The sequence below is a fragment of the Camelus dromedarius genome, chromosome 1 (assembly GCF_036321535.1).
Source record: "Camelus dromedarius isolate mCamDro1 chromosome 1, mCamDro1.pat, whole genome shotgun sequence".
NCBI lineage: Eukaryota > Metazoa > Chordata > Mammalia > Artiodactyla > Camelidae > Camelus > Camelus dromedarius.
This window is the reverse complement of record NC_087436.1, coordinates 93,529,474-93,553,972: the sequence shown is the minus strand read 5'-3', so window position 1 is coordinate 93,553,972 and position 24,499 is coordinate 93,529,474. Positions and strand designations below refer to the sequence as shown.

Here is a 24,499-nt window from a genome sequence, read left to right as displayed (position 1 = left end):
TGTCTTGCCAGGCATCTCCTCCATTCTGTTCTGAGCTTGGACTATACACATCAATGAAAGTTGAGACATTAAATATGGAAAGTTGTGAGATAAGGGCCTCCGCTTCATCTCACACTCTTAATTGAGTTTGAGGGAAATAGAAATGCTGACAAGGCACGCAGCCGCAGACAAAAATCATCACCAGTGAATGAAGATACCAAGGAATCATCACTGCTGCTGCCTGGCAATCCTGCCAGCCTTCAAACAGGGATACCCAGGGCACCGGGGAATCACCCTCCTCCAGACATTCAGGGGGCCTGGGATGCTAAAGCCAGGTGATGGAGAAAGCCACTGGGAAGAAGTTTCCCTGAGCCACCCTGGCTTCTGTTTGTATGAATTTGCACGGGCCGCCCTAAGAAGCGACCACAGACCGTGTGGCTTACACAGCAGAGACCCATGAGCCCAAGACGGAGGCGTCAGTGTCAAGGTGTTGACAGAGTTGTTTCACTCTGAGGTGTCTCTCCCCAGCTTGCAGATGCCGCCTTCCTGCGGGGTCCTGACATGGTCTTTCCGCTATACATGTCTGTGCGCAAATTTCCTTGTCTTGTAAGAGCACCAGTCATACCAGATTAAAGCCACTTTAATGACCTCATTTTAACTTAAAAGTTAACACCTCTTTAAAGACCCTATCTCCAAATATAGTCACATTCCAAGGCACTGAGTGTTAGGGCTTCGACATACGAGTTTTAAGGGGACACAATTCAGCCCTTTAACCTGCTGGGACCATGGCCATGGCAACACTCTGTTTCTGTTTATACTCAGCAGTGCCAGAGGCTAGAAAATAAACCAATCACTCACTTTGCACTATTCTGAAAGTTAAATACCTTTCTTTTAGAATGAAAGGACATTATATTCAACAATGTCCCAACACCATTATGATTTTGATAACAAATAAAAAGCAATATACCATTTTCACTGCCTTTATAAAATTACTTTGTTATATACCAAATCCAATCATAAAGAAAAGTCTTTGGGGATGGGGATCCACTCAAAAGATTTCTAAGCACCAGCTGTCAGCCCACATTTTTTTAAATAAGCAATTTGTTCTGTAACAAAGATCCCACACAAGGGAAAATCAGGATATTCACTTGACATTTATCATAATGGAAGACAAGTGTGAAAAAACACATTCTCACTTATTTCCTGTGTGCCTTTTCATGTAGACATTCATGTCTTTGAATGCAGGATTACTTACTGCTGTGTTAATGGGTACTGCCTGCTCCGGATATCAAAACGGGTTTAAAAAATAATACTGAGTATTATACACCTGAAACTAATATAATATTTTTTAAAAACTATATTTCAATAAAACACACAACCATACTGAAATCAAGACTTCTATTCAAAACAAACTTATGGTTACCAGTGGGGAAAGTGGGGGGATACAAATTGGGAGTTTGGGATTTGCAGATACTAACAACTATACATAAAGCAGATGACAACAAGGTCCTACTGTGTAGCACAGGGAACTATATTCAATATCCTGTATTAACTACAATGAAAAAGAATATGAAAAAGAATATGTGTATGTGTGTGTAACTGAATCACCATGCTGTACTCCAGCAACTAACAGAATATTCTAAATCGGATTACACTTCAATTAAAAAAAAGACTTCTATTCAAACCAGGTGTGTGACCAGCAATATCATATATAAAGTCCTATATCTAAGTGATCAGCAAAGCCCTTTTTAAAAGAAATACTAAAACCAATATTAAATGAGTTTAATCTCAATTTAAGCCTTTAACAATTTATGACCTCGTAACCACTTACATCCTCCAAATTGACTACGTTATTCATTACTCCCATAAACATGTACTGAGATTGTACCATGTGGCAGGCACAGGCAAGGTGCTAGAGACACATCATTAAACAAACAAAATCCCTGCCCTCGTGGAACTGACAGTCTGGTAAGATACACACATCACTTTCCCTACCGTCCTGCAAACACATTTCCCCTCCCAACTTCCCTGACTTGGGCACTGGAATCTCTAGCCTCCTAACTTCCCAAAGGCAAAACTTACCAGCTATTTTTACGAGCTATTTTCATTCTCCATCACATCCCTCCTGGGGTCTCTGGTGACTATTTCCAACCCTGCCTCTTCCACCTGCCTTTTCTGATACAGAAAATCTTAGCAGCACACAGGCCCCACGAGCCCCAGCCATCAGCCCAATCAGATGACCCTACTCCCTACCCTGCACTCCTCATCATTCACCAAATCTTACCAATCCCACACTGGGAATCCCTCCCCAGGCTCTTCCAGTCTCTCCATTCCCACCACCATAATCCTGGTCATTTTTCTTCTCAATTTACATCACATTCTCTCTAGAATGTGAAACCTATGAAGCAGGAACAGTGATCTGCTCATCTTTGCATCCGACAATTACTCGTGTGTGCACAGAATTCTTGACACACTGTACTACGTCCATACACTTTGAGCTCAGAAATAAACCCACACACATATGGTCAATTAATCTTAGACAATGAAGGCAAGAATATACAATGGAGAAAAGACAGTCTCTTCAACAAGTGGTGCTGGGAAAGCTGGACAGCTTCCTGTAAATCAATGAAGTTAGCACACTCCCTCACACCATACACAAACATAAACTCAAAAGGGCTTAAAGACTTAAACATAAGACAAGACAGTATAAACCTCCTAAAAGAAAGCATAGGCAAGACATTCTCTGACATAAATCCTAACAATGTTCTCCTAGGGCAGTCTACCCAGGCAACAGAAATGAAAGCCAAAATAAACAAATGGGACTTAAACTTACAAGCTTTTGCACAGCAAAGGAAACCACCAACAAAACAAGGAGAAAACCTACAGAATGGGAGAAAATATCTGCAAACGACAGGACTGACAAGGGCTTAATTTCCAGAATATATAAACAGCTCATCCAACTCAGTAACAGAATGCTGCCCCCATCACAGCGCCACCTGCTCACAGTGGATCTCTCCTCAGGGCACAGCCTTGCTCCAAAGCGCTCCACTTTGGCACGTCTCCCAGGGTGCCCAGCCCTGCCCCGACACCTCAAACACCTTCCCATTGCCCTACCTTGATCCCCATCGCCCTCTCACCTTCTCTCCATTGCACTACATCTTAAGGCCCTTATGTCCTTTAAGGTTCACTGCAGATCTCACCTCCCTGAGGATGTCTTCCCAGGGTGGTCTGGCTCACACAGATGGATGCCTACCTCCTCAGGGTTCCTGTGGCCTTTCCCACACATCCCGACCGTTCCACCTCACACTGGTCCAACCAGACTGTGTGTCCCTAGAAAGGAGAGCCATAACATACACTTTCAGGCCTCATGTCACCTACTCTACAGGAAGCAATCGTAACACTTGCTGACAAAGAACATCACAGGGAAGAATCCAAGAGAACAATATTCGAATAATTTTAAATGTACTGCCAACACTTGAAAACTAGGAGAAGTCACATAAAAGTAAAAATTTCTGTCTTCTCTTGAAATACTAGAAGATCAGGCAACACTGGCCGTCATTCCTGAACAGCCGAGCGGTAACTGTGCCATTTTTCCCCCTTCATGCCCCAGTTCACTTCTTTACCTTTCTGTTAGGTCCTGGAAGGCATTTGAGTTTGCAAGCCCCATAGTAGACACTGGTTATCATGAATTTTTAAAGTATCAAGTTCTTTTGGGAACTGATTATTTATTGACGGTAATATCAGTTTTTCTCACTCATGATACAGAGTGACAGACATGTTTCAGACTTTACTATATTATAAATCTAAGTAATTAATTATATACGTACATACACCAATATATACACATATATGTATTTTGAAAACTGTCTCTTTAACGTCCCTAATAGATTACAATCCCTACTCTGTGGCTTCAAATACCTCAAAATACGGAGCTTATAATTCTTGCCATGACTAAGTATAAGAGGGTCAGATACCAGTACAGAAGCTACACAGAAAGGAAGGAAGACAAGGCAAAAATAAATATTACTGATGAGTAATGAGCTATGTACCAAACCAATTTAGGGGGAAAAAATTACTAAAATTCTTTTGAAACTAGAAAAATTATATGGCTTTGTTGATTTTAAAAAAAGAAAAATGAAACATGTACAGATAAGGGATGCTACAATGGGCTTATTCTCCAGATCACAACTGCTCACCATTCTAAAGACAAAATGTCATCTTCCTATTCTTAAATTTAAGCATTTGAACTAAGACCAAAGGAGGTAAAGCAAACCACGAAGAAACAAAGACAGCAGTTTCCAGAGAAGCCCAGCAAGAGCTAAGCAGTTGCTGTTACTGCAAGAGTGAAAGGGAGTCATGTCCTTTGACCTATGACTCGTGTCAAGGGGTTTTAATTAAGAGAAAAGCACAATCTGGACACAGAAGTCAGAAGATATTTAAAAGCACACTGGCTTTATCTGTGCATCAGTCATTACTTCTAGTCCAAACAGGCAGGCCTTTCTTAGCAAACAGCTTTCCTGATTAGCAATCAGATTTTGGAGACTTTCATGGCCACCTCCAGCCTTGTGGTCTGAAAAGCAAATACAGTTCAGTCCAAAGCTCATATTTAAAGTAAACAAACTGAGCATAAGGGTACACTTTCAGACACACTTCAGTAAGATGGGATTCTTTGTCCTTTAAATCACATTTGGTAAATACCTGTCTTTCTCCTTTCTCTTTCTCCACTCAGTTTTATCTAATAAGCTTTCAAGGGAACGTTTGCTGGCTTAGCACATACTTTACCACTCTTCTCATAAAAATTACCTACTTCCTCAGCATGCAAAGAGGCAAGAAAGACTGACAAATGAACAGGAGAAAAAAATTTGCAGTGTTTTTAGAAATATTTAGTAGGGTTTTATAAACTGCATTAAAACATGATGAAGTAAAATGGTCCATGATCATACACTGCCCAGAAAGCTCTTGATTCTTATTTAAAAGGAAAGAAAATGAATGAACATGGTTAGAAAACTCAAATACAGAAAAGAAAAATAAAAATTTTTCACTGTAGTAACAGTTCATATCTTCTTATGGGAAAAAAGTATATATACCAGCATATGTATCTTTAAAAAATTTTATACAAAAGGGAATGGTAGTCACATGATTCTGCAAAACACTTTTTCATTTTATACATATACATGCACATATAAGTGTATATGTGTGTATGTATAAATAATGTAATTCCAAATCAGCACACATATAGAGCTCCTTCATTCTTTACAAATATGCTATAACTTGTACAAATATCTTGGCATAGTTTTAAGTGAATCAATTTATGAAACTGCTGATGATTTTAAATTCTGAAATATACTGCCAAATAGCTCTCCAGTGGCATCTACTTTAAGATAATTCCATCTCAGACAGGAGTCCTTTTTCTACATGTAATATAAGGATCACAACTGACCTGCTTTGTCTCAAACTGCCCCAGAAAACTGCCAGGCAGCCAGCCCGCCAGCCCACTGCAGACCAGGTCAAGCTCTTCCAGACAATACAGACTCTGAACCAGACCAGAAGCGTCACATAGCAAAGCTGGAGACCGGCAATCACAGCTTTGCAAAGGGCTCTCTGCAGCTGACCTTTTACTGTTTTCTACATTCCTTGTCTAAGACAACTGCAGGAAAAGAGTGGGGAGATGATCATCTGCTGGGTATTTACCCTTGTTCATTCGGGATGCTGTTACAAAACACCACGGGCCAGGTGGCTTATCAACAACAGAAACTGGCTTCTCACAGTTCTGGAGGCTGGACATCGAGACCGAGGTGCCGGCACAGTCACCTTTTGGTGAACACCTGGTTCATCGCCGGTGTCCTCGTCCTCGCTATGTCCTCACACGGCTGGAGGCTCTTTTATAAGGCCGTAATCCCATTCATGAGAGCTCCACCCTCATTACTTAAGCACCTCCCAAAGTCACCACCTCCTCAGACCATCATCTTTGGGGGTTAAGATTTCCACCATCTGAATTAGGGGGTGGGGTGGGGGACATTCATTCAGACCACAGCAGTACTTAACTACGAATACTACCAGGTGAAAGTACTAGAAAAGCAGTAGATAGACGGGAGTCTCAAACCATCCTGGGGATGAACACCTTGGTCCCTCCCACTGTCAAATGCTTCAGGGCTCCCATGGCAGGCAGTGCACAGAAGCTCGAAGCTCCTCAAATAGGGAGTACAGAGTAAGGGTGGAGGACAGTTGGGAAAGTCCAAGGCTTACCTTCTACCTTCCTTCTCTAAGTAGCTGCTTGGGGGTGTCTGATTCCCTCAGCAACCAGATACCTCCAGGAAACTCACAGCAAGTTGATGGAGTGCATGGCTGGGCCACATACTTTGGCTATAAAATCTTGGACAGACTCCTAAATATGCCGTGCATTTTTCTTTCTGCCTCTGGGGATCTGATTAGGTATTTTCCTCAGGTAAAAAAGCTTGAAAACCCCCATCCACGGACAACCTCCTACCTCCTACTTACTTATCAAAAACCTAATAAAACTGAAAAAGGGAAAAAATAAAATAAAATAAAATAACAAAATGCCACTTCTCCAGATTAATCTACGTCCATATTAACCACTCTCTGCTTGGAGATTCCAAGGCATCCTATTCATGTAGTACTTCTGGCCTCTATTATCTCATTAGTTACAATAACAATGAAAGATACACAAAGAGAGGCATAGAGACCTTCCTACAGGCCAACCACTTTACAGGCTGTGCTTTATTGATACAATTATACCAAGAAGTTTGAGAAAAAAGTTTAGATTCAGATTTAAATTAGTAGATGTGAGACTTAGATAAAACCATTTGATCTCTCAGCTCCTGAGCTTCTTCGTCTGTAATATAAACAACTAATAAGTCGTTCATAGGACTGCTCTGAGGATTCTCCCCACCCCTCCCCGATCCCATCAAACGCTGAGGAAGTGCTTAAGTCCTTAGCACCCCGACAAGCTCAATAAAATGTTAGCTCTCCCAGGAGGGCTTGTATTCTGACTATCTCTCCCCCCGGATATTTCATTTTATTCCCTCTAGCAACTACCACAGTAGACTTCCCTAATACCGTTAACAAGCTCATTTGGAATTTAACTAAATTGCACTGACCTAGAAAATTAATTCAGCATCTCTTATCACTCATAAATGAATGTCTCCTGGAGATCAGTGGTCATTTCTAATCCAATTTTAGAATCATCGAGGACCTAAAGTCATGGTTGGAACTCCCGACTTCTTATTTCTGAGATACGTCTTTGGTAAAGTCACTAATTACCCACTTCCTTTCCTAGGCACTGCCACCGTCATGCTTTAACCAGACATCAGAAAGAGCCACAGCACTCACAAACTATCTGCAACCTAGAATCTTCAGGAAAATCACCCTTGTGAAACCAAGCATGAAGTAGTCACCGAGATGCTAAGATCTGCCCTCAAAGGGCCTCAGCAGCAGAAGGAATGCAGGAAAAAGTATTTTCTTTAACTCTTACAAAGGGCACACTAGCAAATTGCACAGAGCCATTTCACAATGTAAGCTAGACTGATGTTGCTATTCATTTTCTAAACAAATTACTGGCCTGGATACTGTCTATGCAAAAATATCCAATAGACCATTTTTGTTTATAAAGGGAACTGAAGATCAATTCTTATTTGAGCAGATAATAATCTACTTGGAAATTTCAGAAGTTCTGAACAGTTATCATGTCATGCATATAGATCTTATTCGGACAGTATAATCAAATCAAATGTTTTATTCACTACAGGCGACTATGGGACTGAGAAACTACGCTTGTTCTTCTATCAGTAATTACACAAAAATAAACAATGACTGTATGTCACTTGAGTATAGTACCTTTGAAGGCTTTTAAAGGAAACCCAATACCTCACAGAGCATTTAATATAAAAAAAATAAAGACAGGCAAAAAATCAAAAGGTGTAATATTCCAAACTCTATTAATATGTATATTTATCATAAACATCCTCATTAGAGGTTTACACAAGAATGTGGTTTCTTCTAATGGAAGCAAGTTGCAGACACACTCTGTTCTTGCAGTGGGCTCACCGAATGTGCTAAGTTGATCTGATTTTGCTTCATCTGCACCCAAATGATTATAAATAGGCTGCAGCCCTCACAAATGTAATTGTACCACAGCTCAAACTGCAGTGGCTCAATCATTCCAAACCCCTAACTTCAGTCAGCACAGGGCTCTCTGTTCAAAGTAAAGGGCAGTCAAGAAGCTACTCTCACCCAGCCACATTTGTCTTACGGAGCTGAAGCAAACTAAGACCAACAGGACCATATCCTCCCAGAGAATCATACAACACTCCACATAGGGTCATTCATCATTCTGCAAATAGGTCACAAAGATTTTTAAAAGGGCACCAAAGAGAAAGAAAAGATTGAAAGGAGTGACTGGGTTAAAAAAAAAAAAAAACAACAACTCATGATGTGCACTTCCAGGATCCTAGAGGAAGACACGAAAGCTTACCTACTGTTCTTTTAAAGGAAAATAAGAGTATGCCATGTTGCCCCATGGATGCATTTTTCTGAAGTGACATTATCAGCAAAAGGAGTGCAAGGAAAGCAAAGGCCAGGTAACAAGCACGTCAGTTCCATCAAGCTGGTCTACCCAGGTGGAAATGAGAAGATTACAAAGAAAGAGCAGGAAGCAGATAAGCCATCCTGGAGAACTGAGCCCTCCGGGAACTGGGAGGCATGGCTTGACCTACTAATGGAACTGCAGAAAACATGTTCTAAATCTAATCGCGTCATTTCATTACCTGATTCAAGTCCAAGGGCAGAAGTCAGCTTTTTAGCTGTATGGAAGAGAATTGTCTCTGAATTTCGCCAACACTAAATTTATGTTTTTTTACATTACAAATAAAAGTAGTTCCCCAAACAAAAGGATAACTTTACTAAAAAACAAAATAAAAGAAAATGGCCAACTAGACTCCGAACATCACAATAAAGCACGACTATTTTTTCCTTTTTAATCTTTATGCATTCATAATTTTTACAAAGTTATAACTAAAGAAGAGATATAAATTTGCAGTCTTCATGTTTCTAATTATTTTAATGTCTGCACAACAGTCCATTGAGAACCACACCAACAAAAAGACAAAAACAGCACAGGCAAATATAAAAATGCAGCTAGGATTTTAATATTACAAAAAATGTCCAATTTCCATAAAACATAAAACCATACTATAATCCAAAACCCAAGACACTTTAATTCATAGATTTTTCCACTTAGTAAAATAACCTGTGAGATTTATCTTTTTCTGTATAAAAGACCCAATTCATGTAACCATTAAAGAAAATTCTTGAAATAATATACCAAACGTGTAAATCCTTCAGTCAGTAGTTAGTGGTAATAATTAAGACAGAGGTAATGAAAAAAAATTTAATCTTTTTTATTCAAATGGTAATGTGCATAAAAATGCTTACCACTTTTATGAAAAACAGAGTACTTTTTTGACTTAAAGTAAGGTACATGGTAACCCAGAAAATGCATCTAGATTGATTTGCATTCTCTCCTACCACTTTCAGATTTCCATCGTTATCCCAAAGAGAAATACCCAGAGACTAATACTTTTAACAGAGTGACTCAAACAAGAATGGAGGGGGAGAGCAGCAAAGGTACAGTAGTATAATAAAATTAAAAAGAGCTATAATGCAGCATAAGTCCATTTCCTGAACAAACCGTTTACATTTAAAAAAAAAAAAAAACCCTGCATTGCAAAGATCTAAGTGAAGCATGGTACTGACATAAGGAATAGAACCGAAGAGTACAGAAAAAGACCCTTACATTTATGGCCAATTAATTTTCTACAAAGATGCCAAAATAAGTCAATAGGTAAAGGATAACCTTTTCAGCAAATGGGACAACTGGATAGTCATATGTTTGAAAAAAAATAGAAAAAAAAGAAGAAAAGAGAAAAAAGAAATTGAACATATACCTGAACCTCATATCATACACAAAACTTAACTCAAAACGGATCATAGACCTAAATGTAAGGGCTAAAACAACGGAAGTCTCAGAAAGAAATATACAAGAAAATCTTAGCAATTTTTGGTTAGGCAAAGATATTTGAAAACATCAAAAATCAGGAACTTTGGAAGAAAAAAAACCCGATAAATTTAACTTTACCACAATTAAAAATGTTTGCGCTTCAAAAGACACCATTAAGAAAGCACAAAGACAAGCCAGAGACTGGGAGAAAATATGTGCAAATCATATATCCAATAAGGGACTTACAGACAAACAACCCAATATAAAAATATGCAGAGTTTGAATAGGTTTATCCCCCCAAAAAGACACAGGAACGGCTAAGAAGCTCACTGACTGAATATCTAGCTCAATTACGAGGGGATAAAATTTCATAAATACTATCTTTTATCCTTTTCAAAAATCTACATAATAGGATGATTTTATTAGAAGCACCATAACATGCTACTTTGTATTTCTCGTATCACAGTAAAGTTTTCAAATCACTGTAAAAAATAATGCTAATAACATCCATACTGGGCAAGAAATAAAACTCTCTCTAGTCACAGATGACATAATCTGGTATACAGACAATCCTAAGGAATTCATATACACAGTAAAAAAACTATCAGGACTGGTAAACAAGTCCAACAAGGTAGAAGAAAACAAGAGCAATATACCAAAAAAAAAAAAAAAGTTGTATCTCAGGGGTGGGGGGTGGGAAAGGTACAGCTCAGTGGCAGAGTGCATGCCTCGCAAGCACAAGGTCCTGGGTTCAATCCCCAGTACCTCCATTTAATAAATAAATAAACACAACCTAATTACCCCCCTCAAAAAACAAACAAACAAACAAAAAGTTGCACCTCTGTACACTGGCAATGACTACTCTGAAAGTGAAATTGTAAAAATGATTCCATTTATAAAAGAATCAAGAAGGAAAAAAATACACAAGAATAGATTTAACCAATTAGTGTAAGCTCTGTTCTCTGAGGACAACAAAACACTGCTGGAAGAAATTAAAGACCTAAATCAATGGAAACACATCCCATGTTCATGGATCAGAATTCTTAATGTTGGCAAGACAGCAATATTTCTCAAACTGATCTGGAGATTCAACACAATCCCTGTCAGAAGGCTGGTTCAAAAGGCCCATACCATGTACAACACAAAGACTGAATCCTGGTGTAGACTAGAGGCTTTAGTTAGTAGTAATATATCAATATTGGCTAATCAGCTGTAACAAATATACCCCACGAATGCAAGACGTTCATAACAGGAAACCTGAGGGTGAGGGGGCTATGGAAATTCTACTTTCTGCTCAGTTTTCCTGTAACCTAAAACTGCTTCCCCAAAATAAAGACTATGAATTCTTCCAAAGTCAAACAATGTCAATTATAAAAAAAAATATATAATAATAATCCTAAAGCCTAACATTAAGAAGAAGAAACAAATCTTTAAAGCTCATGACGCACTCAGAATTCTGCTCACACCAGAAAGCCAGCTGATGTTCTGGTGAGAAGAGCAGCTGTTCCCCTGTGGTGTTAAAATAAACTCTGGACAACTTTTTGATAACCTCTCATTTGGCTGCTCCTGAAACAATTGTGTTTACAGTAAATACCAAGATCTACTACTGGTGAAGCTCTGAAATTATCTTCCTTATCTGCAATTAACTATAGGCTCTGGAAAGCCTCCCTTTCTTTCAGACTCAAAAAGCAAGTAACTGAATTAAATAGACTTCTAAAAACGTTCCTGAAGATTAAATCCTGTTTCTCCCGTCAAATAGCAGCTCTCTCTGCTCATCTCTCCCCCACCAGCAGAACTCAACATCTCTTCTACTCCCGCAGAACCTGGCGCTTACCTCTAGAGATGTATTTTTCACACTGCAGATCAGCTGGCCCAGTACTGATCGGGCCTATCCCCTACACCGTGAGCCCCTGAGGACTGGGACTGTACCACAGTCATAGCATGCTAAGACCTCACACCTGAAAGGCATTACCAATCGGGGTGTTTCTGGATGTAAGTGATGGACATCTAATTCAAACCAAGTGGCTCACCTGCCAGGAAAGTGAGACTAGTTCCTGGCTCTAAGGGCTGCTGAATCTGGGGCTGTAAGTTTTGGGTGAAGGGCAGGTATATGTGTCCATGTGTCCCCCTCACCCCCATCTCTTTGCTTCCATCTATCTCCCTGCTCTGATTTTCTCTCTGTATTGACTTCGTTCTCAGAAAGGCTCTCCCTACATGGTACAAAGAGGGTCACAGCATCTCCAGCTTAACAGACTCACAGAAAGGAAAAACCTCTTTGCAACCGATTCAGTGAAAATACCTCAGTAACAGAGCCCTGGGATCCTGACTAGCCAGGCTGATGTCACGTGCCCAAGACAGAGGCAGCGCAGTCACCTCCTCTAACGACACGGGCTGAGAACAAAGCAAGGGTGACAGGTGCCCAGGGGAAGTCTGGGAGATTTACTGAAAGCAGGAGGAAAAGGATGCTGGGTGGGCAAAGCCAACAGACATTCACTGCTTTCCAGGCTTTCAAGACTGCCGGCTCACTCCTTTCTAGTATTTATTCACTGCTTATGATGTCATTCTGAGTTACCAATATCCAGTAGAAAGTGTTTGCAGTGCCCATCCCAGTATGATATTCTTTCTCTTTCATGTGTGGTTAATACAGTTTCCTTCTCCTGGTCCACAGTGAGGCTATTTTGCATTTAGTTATATTCCTATTATTTTTAGGACATTTCTTCTCATTTGTCCTGTATGAGTATCTTAATGGCAAGTGCACATATTGCTGAAAATGAATGTATGGCTAGCTTTTGTTGGGGGTAGATAAGAGTAAATAGAAACTTGCCAAGCACACCAAAGGAGCACAGACAGAAGCATCCCCAACCCCTGCAAAAAAAAAAAGACAACAAAAAAGGCAGGGCTCCAAAATCCACCCTTCACAGTGTGAAACAGAAATGAGGGCAAGTCTCTGAAAAGTACCAGTACAGGTCCAAGCTTTCTCAAGGACATGGCTTTGTCTCCAAAATCAAGCCAAGATCATGGAGGCTGCTATGGGTGACCTCTGGCTGTGGCTTCTTATACATTTGTTAAGCTTAAGACCTTCCTCTCTTTTCTCAGAGAGAATGGGACAGAGGAGAGGGAGAAGGAAGAGAAAGAAAAGAAGACAACCATACACTGTACACACAAGCTCACCTGGATCCATTTGCCACCTGTACGACACTAGGAATCTCCCATGTAACCGGGAATGATTATTTGAGGTTGTCTCAAAATCGCTTTATGGAATGAACCAAACAACTTTCCCCATCTGACCCAATCCATTTTATCCAGCCTCTCTTATCTTACACCAACCTGATTTTGCTTAAGTCACTGTCTGTCTCAGGCTTTCACAGGAGCTTTCTTTTATGGATTTTCCATCCAGCAAACATTTCTGTTCCACGGCTGGGCAGGTCCAACCACAGCATGCTTGGCCCCGGACGGCAACAGCTCACTCAGTGCAGCTCCAACCTGGAGGGGAAAGGCCGGGAGCCATTAGACGGGTTCACACTCACAAACTCTCTCTCTCTCAAGATTGTATGTTTGGCAGGATAACCCTACTGTCTGCCAAACATTTAACATCATTAGTGAACAGAGACAACGGTTTATAAGGTGTCCCAAAGACAAGCTTGGGCTATTCTGAGGGGAGGGTTGAGGTATTTAACTATTACTGAAAAGGTTTGACCAAACAGTTAGGCTCTGTTTGTGGAAAATTTAAAAGCCAGATGTTTTAATTAACCACAGAAAGCATGAGCTACAACTAAAGTTTCATGAACACCCTGATCTGCCCTGTGGAAAACCACAGGAATGTCCTGGCAAGGCTCAGTCTGAATTCTTGGGACACAGAGGGCTGGAATCATTCCCCTTAGGAACTCGAACAGAAAATTAACTTGCTCAATATGTTTAAAAAAGTAAAATGAAACCCAGATTTAATCTCTATCAAATATAAAAACATTTCAGGACTTCAAAGGCACCACCAAAAGACACATAAGGGAAAGGTCATAAAAAAATTCCAGTGTGGTTCAGGATTTAGAATGTATTTTCAATGCAAAGTGAGTGGTGTAACAGAAAAATTTATAGGTTGCGTAATCTAAAGGGGAAGCTAATCATCTTTCATTTCCTAATAGAGAAGAATGATATACAAAACCAATATTCAAGCAAGTCATAAATGTTATCAAATGTATAATATATCCGGGCAAAAGGAATCACTTAACTAACCTACTTCATGCCAAACCTGTGGCCTAGCCCACACTAGCTACTATGCTTTAGTAAGAGTCAAAGCATCCAGAAAAACAGTGCTAAAATAACATAGGCTCACTGATATTGCAGCCAGCAATTCGGAAACAGAAAACTCAAATGAGGGAATCTTATAAAAGCAATTAGTGAACAATTAAGAACTAATGGGTGAAGAAGAAGTCTTTGTTAATTATAGTAAGAGTTATGACAACATCGATATATACCAAATATTGAAAGCCTACTCAAGAAGGAATGAGATCTATGTTATGTTCTGATACTGGGTCCACAATTCTATTTCTGTACATCAAAGCAGACCCTGTCACAAGTGTGCCAAGCGTATTACATTAAACGTCACCTTCATTTAGAAACTCTGTCCCAAAAATCATTTCAAAAGGAACATAGCAGGGAAAAAGCAAGATATCAAATTACACATGTGTGGTATAATCCCAGTTTTGTTCTACAAACTGAGTGCATATAATCTAAAGACACCAAGTATGAACAAAAATAGCTATTTCTGGGTTATGGAATTAGAAATTTATGTATTAATGTCTTAGTGTTTTCCAAGTTTTCTAAAATTAATATGTATTGTTTGCAGAGTTAGAATATTTTTAAGCAAGGTTTTTATTATTAAACAGTATGGGAATACAAATCAGAATTGGCATATCTATATTAGCCTGATCAGCGGGTTTCCTCTTATCTGAATAAGAGAATAAGAGGTAAAATTTTAAAATCTTCATTTATCTGTATTCCGTAATCCTTAACTTAGAAGTTCAAAACCCAAGTGTCCAATAACACTTCCAGGGCTGAACAAGAAGTGATTTCCTAAAAACAAAAAATCTTTACTTATTATTTTGAAAACTTGCCACAAAGAGACAAGAAAATCACTGTCATTCCCCTCCCTTAACTAACGCATCCAAACTTCTCTTACCACTGGCCATGCCATACAGCTGTCACTTAATTTAAAAGAGCACCTCCTGGTGTCACTTACATTTTTACAGGAGCACAGCCCTCAGTGAACACTGTCACACTCCATTTCTGATACTCTTGGCATCTCAGAAAACACAAAACACAATGGTGGAATATTAACGCTGGGGTACTTGGCAATCCATCACTCTAAGAAGCCCAACCTCCTCAGTTTATAAATGAGGACACTGTCACCAGAGAAATGAAATGTCTCTCTCCCAAAGCCACACAGCTGGTGAGGCAGGGATGAGAGTCCAGAGAGCCTGGCTCCACTGTGACCAAGTGCTCTTTCCACCACTACAACAGCTCAGCATGCACTCCCCGAAATACAAGTTTGTATGAACCACAAGCACATGTTAAATTCTTATCAGCAAAACCAGTAGAACAAGACAGAAGTGTATTCCATCAAAAATGAAATGCATGCAGGAGAAAAAGCGGAGACTCAAAGGCTGGCGAAAATAGACGTGGCTCTGCCCAGAACACGTTCTGTCAGAGAAACAATGGTGGCAGTGTGCTCAGGCAGCAGGTGTCCTGAACAGAAACTGCCTGTCACACCGAAAGCTTTCTGGTCCTAGCACTTGCCCTGTTGATAACAGCACAGACCCACTGCTCAAAGCAGGACAAGAGGTTTTCAACAAGAGAAAGCTAGACCTCCACCTGTGAGCCACCTGCAAGAGACAAGAGGGATGTGTGCTCACCCCAGTGCTGGAGCATGTGATCCGTGGCATCACATCTGGGCCTCTTCCTCTCAATACGACTGAAGTATTAGGGAAGAGACATTAGTGATTTCAAAAATTTAGAAAACAGAGCAGGGATCATTTTGTAATATGCAATAATAGCACCTGGAACAAACATAGGTCAATTATACTTCAATACAACACTGTTTAAAACAAAACAAAAAAAAGCATCACTAAGAACTAAAATAAAATAATCCTACTGCTTCATATCTTATGCCTGATGCAACCCTAGGGGTAAGCAGCATTTTGCTCTTTTCCTCTAAATGATGCATGGGAAACCCTGCTCACCTCCACTTCTTTCTCAGCATCTACCTACAGCGCGCACACCACACCAGTCAGAAGCCTGAGAGTCCCAGAGAACGACAGCAGCCTTAAGAGCAAGGGAGTGAAGAGGACAGATGGCAGCCACAAACTCAGACACGCTCCCGGAAAAGCCTTCACTGAGCTCCCTTCTCACCTGCCTTTGCCTCTCGAGCAGGAAGCAGGACCACAAAGGCACGAAGTGTGAAGCTGCAACAAGGGATGATGTGACCTCACTTTAGGATTGCCAGGACAAACACAATGGCTCTGTCCCGCCTCGACTCAGGAGTCAGGCACCCAATGAAAGGAGAAAACGTGTTTTTTCCACCCCAAACCATTCCTAAAATCCCCACCATCTACTTCCATGGCTGGACCCTGGAGGAAAGACAATACTGAAAGTTTATTCATTCCTTTCTGTGCCTCAAATCTAATGCTAGAGGCTAATGTCCACAGAGGGCAAAAGGAATCAGATTCTTGTCACTAGCTCACAATGAAATCAGAGCTGGCTGGTGAGTATTATTCAAGTAACTCTTTAAAGGCATTTGTAAGGTAATGACAGTGAGTTTAAACTGAGCAATCTGGTAGAATGAACTCTGACCTGCTAATCAAATTGGGCACAATCTTGCTACAGTCACCAAATTATCTTTCTCAACAGAGACTAAACAGAAATTAGAATTAGATCAGATTCATTGATTTTTGAAGTCCTTTCTTACTTGGAACCTTGGCTGTGTGTTGTTTGGTTTTTAGTGTCAGTGAATGCCTTCGGTACAATGTGCCCTCAGATACTGCCACCATCTGAGAATCTTAAAGGTGTGGCCAGCATTTTTTTCCCCCTATTTTAAAGTCACAGGTAAAGTTTCCCTTTCTTGAGCCTGACTCCAGAAATATTAGCCAAACCAAATCAATACTTCTGAAATTTCTCTCTCAAAATGATCAGGAGGACCAGACAAGAATACATCAGAGAACATTCCTCTCGTGGTGTTGGAAATTTGATTTTGAAAACTTAATTTCAGAGTATTGATAAATTCACATCTTAAAATGTTTGGGAGAGGAGAGTATAAATTGTTTGAAATAATGAGGATTTTTTTTTAATTACTCATCACCCGCAACTAAAAAGAATCTATTATGAACAACCTAAACAAGCACCCAACATAGGCTGTGGAAACATGATGACTATTTGGAAAAGATTTCGATTGTAACGTCCCCTGTCATGTTCTCAAGTAAAGAGGGTTTCAACAGCTGCAGGGGAAGAAAGGGAATTTATGCTTACTAATGTTTTAAGGCTGTTCTGGAAAGAACAAGAGACAAAGAAATCAGTGGATTCAGAGGTTGTGGTCCGGGCTCTGTTATTTACCACCCGAGGCTTTCTGGGGTAACTAATTTATGCTCATTAACCTTTGTTCCATCATTTGTAACATGGGGGTGATAGTATAAGCCAACATCATGAGACTGTCAACCAATGAAACCAAATATATGGCAGTATACCATCATATGAAAGGCACTCTTAGGTATGAGGGATTACAATCTCTGTGTGTTCTGGCATGGAGAAGACGGCCCCCACCCACATCTTTCCCCCCACCCCAAGGAAAAAGAACTTATGTTGGAATCCATCCAAACACAACATCAGTTAACAAGGGGAATATCAGTTATTTTAGAAGCATTTCCTGCAGACATTTTTTTTAAGGATAAAAAAAAAGTTGAATTATTTATTTTAGAAACTAAACTGAAGTTCAATTTTAACATGCCAAATGTCTGCCTTCACAAAGCTTTTAAAAATCTATTTTAAAAGGGGTGGGGGTTGGGGCCTGAGAACTAGGTTATCCAGAATACAGTCAACCAAACTGTCTAAAAATTCAGTATGGGATGGAAGGGAAGGGGATGAGGAAAAGGGGGAAAAGAGAAAGGAAGAAAGGTGCAGGAGTGATCTCCAGGAGTAAAAACCTGAAAGCTCGCATACTCCACACTATCAAGAGCTCATGTTCAAAATACAGCACAGCAAGGAAGAAAGGAAATGCCCAGGTGAAAAACGGACCAAAATGCTACTCAGCCCAAGAGCGAGGGTTCCTAAACCTGGCATTCCTTCAAAAATACAAACTCCAAAGCCCAGGTGCTCCGATGCACTAGAGCTGGGGTAGTGTCCACTAATCTGTATTTTCTTAAATGGCCCCACGATCCTGATGCACATCGTTCCCATGGCTGGGAACCACCGATTCACTGTATTTCCTTATTGAAAAGAAGTATTGGAATGTTTTTATTATAATAATGAGTAACTGTTTTGCTAAGTGCTCTCCACTAATCCTCACATCCATCCTAAAGTAGGAACTATTATTACATCTATTTTTGAATAGGGAAACTTGCGGCATGAAGAGGTCAAATAACTTGACTGGTGTCACACAGCTTTTAAGTCAGGAACTTGGGATTTTTGCCCAAGTCTTATCTGCCCTGTATTTTCTTAGCACTCTGATCGGGTGAACTTCAGCAAGTCTGTTTCCTACTCTCTAGTCTGAGGATGTCATATGACTAATCATCTTAATAATATACCACAGGCATTAATATAGAGCTTAAATCCCAAAATTCAGTAATAAATTGTGTGATTTGAGATAATGTCATGAAAATCGTATATAAAGTGTGGTCTATTCAGAGTATTCGGGAGGTATCTGGTCAAGTCAGCAGTAATTTTAATCACCTTCCATTCCAACTAAAGATCAGTAAAGTACAATTCTGATCTCAGTGAACATAGACTCCTTCACCAACACAAGACATTTACCTGGAAAAAAGCTGGACACGGTGAAGCCAGGCTCAATAGGAATTACTGCCAAGGGCTTCACACCTTCTCACAATGTTATGCTTCTGTTAGTGTCATTCCATCTTCCTAGACTGCCCAACCCTACTACTCTGATGTGCCAATTATTCACCCTTTGAGGCCCAGCCCAAATTTACCTTCCTCAGGTAGCCTCCTGTGATGTCCTGGCAGAAATGATCACTGACGCCTTTGTGATTTTCAGTGCTTCTCCTATCACATAGGGCAGGCTGAGGCTTACTCAAAATATGTGTGCCTTATCTTGACAGAGTCCTTGCAACATCTCACCTCCTCACCCTTTGTTCTCTGGTCGCCTGAGTTCTTTCTGGTTCTTCCCCACCTCTTGGAAAGTTCTTTCCCCAGCTCCTTCTTCGGCTCCTTTCTACATGACCACTAGGATAACACCGGTGTTCACAAAGGTTTTATCCCGTCTCTCCTCACACTTCATACAAACTTTCTGGGTGACTTCAACCATGTGCTAAGCCCAGCTACCAGGATAGTCTGATGACTCCCATCTCCCCACCCAGTACATCACCCATTCATTCACCAAACATTTACTGAGATACACCATATGTTAAGTATGCACAATGCCTTCTCTTCAGGCCAGACCTCTCTGACTGTTCTGTGTCCAAGGTATTGGATTACAACTTCTCGTTCATTGATGTTCTAACCCCATAGTGCATCCATTCTAAGAGGCACACTTCTTCACATTTTCACACAGGATGTATCTTATAAAAAAAATAGTATGTGTATAAGATTTTAAGAAAAACATTGTCAAAAATTTTGATACTATAATGGTGGCTCTTACAAAAACAATGGCATCTTACATGAACTGTAAAGAGCTTCTTTCACAGGTCCTAATGGAATGTAGGCTCTTCTAACACTGCCAGTCACCCAAGGCTTAGTCTCCAACCACATCTGTGGTATCAACTATTGCCCTCGGGCAACCCGTCTTCTGTGTCTGTTTACACAGAAAGCTCCCAGCTTTGGTTTAACCTCACCAAGTGATGGTTGGTTGAGACTTTGGAGATGTCTTAGTCCCTATGATCCCAGAAGTGCATAAAAAAAAATGTTTTATCCAGATTCCAATGCTTTAGTAGGGAAGTGTGTCTGAGTATCCAGTCCACTGCACTGCAAGAGACCTAAACCTCAAACTAATTGTCTTCTCTCAAAACCGACTTTTCTCCCTTTGTTTTTCTGGATGTCATCATGCACTCTCACCCAAATCTGAAACCCAGTAGAGCAAGGACCAATGACCCTTCCCCCTTTCCTCCACTACCCCAGAACAACGAGGCACAAGGCCCAACTTCTTGCTTGACCAAAAGTGGGTTTGCTTTTATGTTTCTAATCATCATGGCACCTAACAGGATAATTTCAATTCAATTCAATTCAAGGACAAGGAAGAAAAGTAAATGAAGCTAAATTAAAACCAAAACCATGCATCCCTGTTATGCATATAAAAGTGCTTTATATGAAGGAAGGTTTGAATACAGGAAAGTGGAAGAACTAGTTTCACACAGACCTCAAAAGAACCAGGACGCTGGCTTCAAAAGAACCACAATCACATCTCCAAGGAGAGGTTTTGGTCCAAAAAAAATTATCTGCTGTGATAAATTAATGGTAATTTGGATGTTATTGGTTTTGCTTGAGTTTACTCTATAAATTTGTCATTGTTTTACAGTTATATAAGAGCTGGAAGCATAAGGAGTTTATGCCTAGTTTTATGTTCAGGCATATTTAAGCTAGTCCATAATAAAAATATTTATGTCAGTACTGGGAATTTGTGAGGATTTTTTTCCTTTAAATAAAGAGGTCCATAAATTACTGAGATTCAAGGAACACTGGTCTTTCTATACTTCGCCAACTTTGATACATTTATCATTGTCTCCATAAATGAACAGAGAGAAATGGACACAACAGCACCAGCGAGAAATCATTTACTCAACTCCAGTTTCTCCCCGAGTTCTCCAGCCGTTTGAATCAGCTCAATACCGATTAATCCTTTAAGGCAGCATGCTTTCTTTCCTCCAACAGTGGCATTTTCCAACAGATAAGAAACGTGTTTCTAATATGCAGACACACTGCTCTGCTCAGGTCCTACCATCACCCACTTCCACTAGAATTTGTAAACTGGCACAAATGTACTTGGCAACAGTAAAGCAAACGAAATATGTTAAGCAAAGGCTAGGCCTTACCTTAAGGAAGTCCCTTTCCTGGTTGGGTTTCAACAACCGGGAATTTGGGTGAGCACAGCATTGTTGTTCTGAAAGAGTATGAGAAATTCCCAATCATGTCTTGTTAACTTATTCTTTATGGATTGATGGACTGTGGTTCCTTCAACCTTCAGATATTTCATTTTTAAAGTCCCCCTACTGAGAAAAAACTTTCTCCTTCTAAACTACTGACCCATGTGTCAACATCTTGTCTTTCTTTTCCCAGAGTCTAACTTAATCAGAGCCAGAAGAGAGGTCACAGCATATCCATGAAACCTGTTACTGGACAGAGGAGCACACTGGGGCCCAGGATGTTGAAAAGGCTTACTGAGGGTCACATGGCTGCTGGGCAGAAACCAGTTCTACCCAGTCCTGCCACTCAATCCAAGTCTATGAGTTATCTGATTCATTTTAAATCGTAAATATTTGAACTAGGACCTGAAATCGATGCCTTTGGTCATCATTAAACTTTTTTTGTAAGTCAAGTAATTTGATGTTTTGTTTGTTATAATTTGAGGACATCCACAGTGTATGAAACAGCTCGTGTTTCAATAAAAATCTAACGAAGTTTCTCAAATTCTGAACTCTAATTCCAGGATCTTTATTTGGAAGTATTTTTTTGTTGCTGTTTTCATTTTTGTTTCTTAATCAGAATACATTAACTCCAGGTGGGAGAGAATGAGATTACCTTTTTATTCAAAGAGAAAAATAGAACATTCTACTGATAGTTTAAAAATAACACAGTAACCACGTGTAACTCGAATTCAGTAACTCTCAGATTCAGATCTGGGGCAGGGGACACAAACACGCATTCTTAACAAGAAGTATTATAACACTGATGGTCTGAATGGGAGACACTGATCTATTCAAATTTTTTTTTAGTGAAACTAATCTTGGTACTATTTCTACCTAGTTAAGAAAGTAAGATGGAGAAAGGAAGAAAGTAAGATGGAGAAGGGAAGAAAGTAAGAGAGAATCCAAATGACACACTACACAGACAGACAGACAGACATGGTGTTACCCTTCAGGCATGTGGAAAAGTAGCTTTCATGAAATAACATTCCTAAACTCTGGCCTAGTAAACTATGTTGAAAGTGGTTGCTAAGAATTCTAAAAACCAGCTCAAAGCAGAAATGGCGCTATTACCCAAAGAACAGGTGAAATCACAGACTAGTACAGGGTTTGGCATATTTCAGGCTCTCGAGAAATATTTGTTTAATTAAGAACCAACTCAAGTTCGAGCTGGAAATCTATTTAACCACAGAAGTGAAATAATAATTAATATGATCACATCTTATTTTGCCCCTATGTTTGTTTCCTCAGGGCATCTGTAATGGATGAATTGGAAATGGAACCATAAGTACTATAATAACATTTGTTGGAAAGCTCATCCTATATTTTCATAGCTCCTATATTGATGGATATGGCTTTATTAACTCTTCTCAGGCTTTTTCAAAGAAATCTGAACTCATAAAATTACATACATTATCCACCTTAAACCGAGTAACACTGGCAAGCAAAACCCGCTAGAGAGGATGAGTGGGGAGAAAAGAAAAGGGGAGGAAATGGAGATACAATTAATTGGGAAAAAAAATCCAAAAGTAAAGAAGTCAGGAATTAAATGGAACTAAAAACAAAAACCGCTACTTCATAGTCCAGATATTGTAACATATCATTTTTAACAAAAGAGGTTAAATATCTCCAACAGACATTGTGGGGGACACTATCAGAGCTCCTGAGGGCACAGGGAAAAGAAATCTCCCTGTGCTCGCTAACCCATCACCAGTTCAGCTACATCCATCCAGCCATCCATTTCTTTTTACTTTTCTCATTTCAGGATATTAGCAGTGTTTATTTTATTCCTTTTATCCAAAAGAAAAACCTGCTGCTACATTAGGAAAGAAAACTTTTCTGTGAAAATAAATGTCTGCTGTGAAGCTAGCTGAGTGCACAGTTTTAGGAAAGTATTAAGAAACTTCAAAGGATCTGGGGTTGAGAGAAATGGGTTCCAATCCTGATTGCATCACTTATTATCTTGATAAGTGACCTTGAGACTGACTCATCATTTAACTTTGAGTCCACTTCCTCCTCTGTAAAATAGGGGCCATGACGCCTACCTTCTGGAAGGATGTGGGGACTAGGGACTGTGTGCTCAAGAACCGCAGCACAGTGCCCAGCACTCAGCGAGTGGCTGTTTTCATTGTTCTTTCACACCTGAGGCATTTGCCTGAGGGCTCCACAATGTTCTGTTTGGGCAAGCTGGTCTAAAGCGAGTATTTCCCAGACCATGAAGCGGTCTGTTCCGTGCTGCAAGAGCTCCCGCAAGAAAGCCCCCCTCAAATGACCACCAAACTAGCACCAGGCTTGTTAAAGCTGCGAGCCCAACAGCCCTTGGGAACTGTGTTCTGCTCCCACCCCCCACCCCAGAGTACAGACGAAATGAAAGCCGCTCCCCCCAGGCCTTCTCAAAGGACCAGGCACCCTTGAAGCGCTAAGTCTAGCATTTTAGCTATAGTGAAAGCAGCCAAAGAAATGACCCCCAAATTGCCACCCCTGGAGCAAGCTAACCCTTGCATAATGAGTAGGGGTGTGGACGGAGCAAATGCAAGAGGCGGGCTTGTAAATCTGCTCCACTGCCCTCATCCCCACCTGCCAGGACACACAACTGCTCCAAGTAGGAGTCCTCTTGATATCTGGACCCAGCCAGGATGTGCCAAGAAGTAACACAGTAGAGAAAGAAGCTGCTAGTTCTTAGCAAATTCATGGCCCACAGGTAAGCGCTACATACTCCGAGCCCATTTCCAAGGTTATTCTAACTGTGATTATGAGAAGAGGGTCACACAAGGGACAAGGGCACTGACTCCAAAACCAGATCACCTGGGCTCAACACCTGGCCTCATCCCATACTAGCTGTGTGACCTTGGACATGTCATGTTGAAGGGACATAATGACAGCACGTAACTCACAGGGCTATTGAGAGAACTGAATGGACTGATACATGTAAAAGCACTGTTGGTTAGCGGTTATTACCACGAAGCATTCACTCAATTCTCATTAACAGATTAGAGGACTGCTGAATCCCTAAGAGGCGAGGCCCAAACTAAAGTTCTTTAAATTGAATTGTGTTTTAGACACACGAGAAAGTCACTCTGGTTTTTCTAAAGCGGTGGCTCTAAGCCAGGGTGGCATCAGGAGCACCTAGGAAGCTTTTCCAAAAGGTACATGTCTGGGCAGTAGGTCTGGC

General features: G+C 40.3%; 1 protein-coding gene across 12 annotated transcripts in view; it reads right to left on the bottom strand.

Annotated features, from left to right (window-relative positions):
• APBB2 (amyloid beta precursor protein binding family B member 2) overlaps positions 1-24,499 on the bottom strand; it is a 333,398-nt gene that overhangs the window by 261,594 nt on the left and 47,305 nt on the right. For 8 of the 12 annotated variants that reach the window (XM_064487174.1, XM_064487137.1, XM_064487186.1 and 5 more), the window contains 2 exons: positions 21,238-21,305; positions 13,322-13,477 (listed from right to left, as the gene is read on the bottom strand). The gene's annotated coding sequence lies outside the window, so the exon portion shown is untranslated. Of the gene's footprint in view, positions 1-3,232; positions 3,310-13,321; positions 13,478-15,230; positions 15,476-21,237; positions 21,306-24,499 lie in introns of those variants that run through there. The other 4 variants (XM_064487160.1, XM_010980364.3, XM_064487170.1 and 1 more) reach the window with 3 other exon arrangements.